We start from the raw sequence: 3,924 nt of genomic DNA, 5'->3' as shown, positions 1-3,924 counted from the left end.
TGCATTTGGATCGATCAGATAACACGCTAACTAAAAAGATCGATCAGAGTTCGATCAGCTGGTTGAAATCAGGTACTAATTCTTCTCAAGCATATATTGATGTGTGCGTGTGTGTGTTATATATACTAATATACATGTTATGGAGCTATATGTGTGTTTGTGAACTATAAGCTATCTATTCACACATTATGAGTTCAACATGATTAACAAGAGAAAAAAAAGAATACTTGTGAATGAACAGGAACAAGTTGTGAATGTTACTGTCGTTTGTATCCATGTGTAGTCACATCAATAATTCGGGAACTAAAACGAGTAAATTTTTGGAGTAAGACTATAATACCACTTGTAACGCTTGTTATAGGCGTCATAATTCACTCAACCCGCCACCCAACATGGCGTAGTGTTAGTGGCCTTTACTTCCAGCGTGCTGAGGCAAGCACATGGAATGTTTGAATTGAAGTGTTTTTGACACATAGCGCAGTTCGGTTGCTCCTTGCTAAAAAATCGAACGTTATAAAAAAATTAAAAAATATAAAACAACTATATTCTTGTTTTTAATAATAAAGAAAGCAATAATCTTGTTAACGTTTAAAAAGTTTATAAATATTAGTAATTAATAGAATGTATATAATTGAAAATTGTTAATTATAAAGTGAATACAAGCTGACTTATAAATATGCTAACATATTTTGCATAGCAAGTTAACACGTTATATAGGAAACTAAATAATTACCAACTATAATTAATGTCTAACACTAATCCCTAAGATAATTACCAACAATAATTAATGTCTAACACTAATCCCTAAGATAACATAATCTTCTAGAATATTCACTAATAATTTGCACAGTCGAAAAACCAACGGTCAAAACTGGATGCTAAAGTTTTGTGAAACCCTTTGAAAAAAGGTGCAGGCTGTTTTCAGAAGCACCTACGACATATCGTTTGCTGTGACAGGAACGGTAGACCGATTGCGGTGGCCGCGGTACATCGATTTCAATTGCGTAGACACTCTATTTTAAGGGTTAGTGACGGAAAACCGATTACTGTGACGACAGTCCGTTTGCAAAGGCAGTGACGGAAGAACGATTGCGGTGGCGACAATCTGTTTCCAATGGCAGTGATGGAAGACCGATTGCAGCGGCGACGACAATCCGTTTGCAGTGGCGACGACATAGACCGTTTGCGATGGCAGTGACTGCAGTTAATCTTAGTGGTTACAAATATTATGTCATTTTCCTAGATCATTACTCGCATTACTTATGGGTTTTTCCATTACGCAATAAATCTGAAGTCTTTGATAAATTCACTCAATTTCGTGCATACATTAAAACTCAATTCAATTCTGAAATCAAAGCCTTCCAATGTGACCTTGGCGGTGAATTCGACAACAATCAACTCAAACAATTATTCCAAAACAACGGTATTCAAATACGCTTTTCTTGCCCGCAAACCTCCCAACAAAATGGGAAATCTGAACGGATGATTCGTACTATTAATAACTTCATACGCACCCTTCTCTTTCAAGCAAACCTACCTCCTACCTTCTGGGTCGAGGCCCTTCACATGGCCACCTATCTACTCAATCTCCTACCACCATCTGCAATAAACCACGATATTCCCCACACACATCTCTACAAATATCCACCTAACTACTTCACTCTCCGTGTTTTCGGTTGCCTTTGCTACCCTTACCTCAACAACACTCACAAACTCGCTCCACGGTCCACCCCATGTATCTTTCTCGATTATCCATCGAATCATCGCGAATACCGATGTCTCGACCTCGCAACTCACAAAATCATTCTCTCCCGTCATGTCACTTTCGATGAAACTTCCTTCCCTTATAGCTCCACTACTACCTCCCCACCCCCATCATATGAGTTTCTTGACCCTCCTCCAAATCTATTCTCTCGCACTCTCTCAGACATATCTCCACCTCCTGTCGACACTCCTACACCTCCTACCCCTCATTCTCCTCCCACTCTCGCACCCTCACCACCCCCACCATCCCAAAACACGACGTCCACTCACCCTATGGTTACTCGACACCGCCTTGGCACCACCAAACCCGTTTAACGTCTTAACCTCCACGTTTCCACACCTTCTCCTACACCAAAATCATATTCCAACGCCTTTAACGACCCTAACTGGCATAACGCTATGACTGAGGAATATAATGCTTTAATTAAAAATGGCACTTGGACTCTTGTGCCCCGCCCTACGGACACGAACATTGTTCGCTCCATGTGGTTATTTAAGCACAAGTTTAATGCGGACGGTACACTGAGCAGGTATAAGGCTCGCCTTGTCACTAACGGTCGAAGCCAACAGGTTGGTATTGATTGTGATGAGACTTTCAGCCCGGTTGTAAAACCGGCCACTATTAGGACTGTGCTTAGTCTTGCTGCATCTCGACACTGGCCCATTCATCAGTTAGATGTCAAGAATGCATTTCTCCATGGTAATCTCTCTGAGACGGTCTACATGCATCAGCCCCCTAGTTTTCGTGACCCTACTCGTCCCGATCATGTCTGCCTTCTGCAGAAATCTTTATACGAATTGAAGCAAGCTCCTAGAGTTTGGTTTCAGCGATTTTTCGGGTATGCTCAGCGTGTTGGATTCCAACACAGTAGATGTGACACCTCTTTGTTAATCTACAAGCACGGCGCAGACACGGCCTATTTGTTATTATATGTGGACGACATCCTCTTGACTGCCTCATCTACAGCCTTTCTTCATCGGGTTATCACATCATTACATCAGGAGTTCTCCATGACTGATCTTGGCCCGTTAAATTATTTTCTTGGCATTTCTGTCACTCGTACTCCTTCTGGTATGTTTCTCTCTCAGAAGAAGTACGCATATGAGATCATTGAGCGTGCAGACATGGTTGGTTGTAATTCTAGTCGCACACCGATCGATATTGGCACCAAACTGACCACTGCTGGTCCCCCAGTTCAGGATCCCGCTTTATATCGCAGTCTTGCCGGTGCTCTCCAGTTTCTCACTTTTACGAGGCCTGACATCTCTTATGCTGTCCAGCAGATCTGTTTGTTTATGCATTATCCTCGAGAGCCTCATATGGCTGCTATCCGAAGGATCATTCGCTATGTCCAGGGGACTCTGGATCTTGGTCTACAGCTGTTTTCATCTAGCACTTGCTCATTGGTTGCTTATTCTGATGCTGACTGGGCTGGTTGTCCCTCTACTCGCCGCTCTACATCTGGATACTGTGTATTTTTGGGTAATAATCTACTATCTTGGTCCTCTAAACGGCAACATACTCCGTCACACTCCAGTGCTGAAGCTGAATACCGCGGCGTCACAAACGCCGTTGCAGAGACATGCTGGATTCGTAATCTTCTACGTGAGCTTCATTGCCCGCTTTCATCTGCTACTCTTGTCTACTGTGACAACGTTAGTGCTGTGTACATGTCTGGTAACCCGGTGCAACACCAGCGCACCAAACACATTGAGATTGACATCCATTTTGTCCGTGATCTGGTTCTTAAGGGTCATGTTCGAGTCCTTCACGTTCCTTCTCGGTATCAGTTTGCAGACATCTTCACCAAAGGTCTACCTACTGCACTTTTTGATGAGTTTCAATCCAGTTTAAGCGTTCGCCAGCTCCCGCTACAACTGCGGGGGGGGGGGGGGGGGGGGGTTTGTTAAATGGATATTGTTTATGAATACATATATTGGATTATTTAGCCCGTGTTCTATAAGGGCCCGTTAGCTTATCTAGTCCACTAGGGTTTAGCCTTTGCTCATTCCTATTTATATGTATGTAATTCGCTGCTATGATCATTCAGAAATAATATTACACTTTTCATCAATTAACATGGTGGTGGTGGCTCATAAAAGAGTAAAAATGCACCAAATTCGAAAATTCATATCCTCTTTTGAATGCCTTAATTAAAA

The sequence above is a fragment of the Rutidosis leptorrhynchoides genome, chromosome 4, assembly GCF_046630445.1.
Source record: "Rutidosis leptorrhynchoides isolate AG116_Rl617_1_P2 chromosome 4, CSIRO_AGI_Rlap_v1, whole genome shotgun sequence".
In the NCBI taxonomy this organism is placed as follows: Eukaryota; Viridiplantae; Streptophyta; class Magnoliopsida; order Asterales; family Asteraceae; genus Rutidosis; species Rutidosis leptorrhynchoides.
This window is presented reverse-complemented; position numbering follows the sequence as displayed.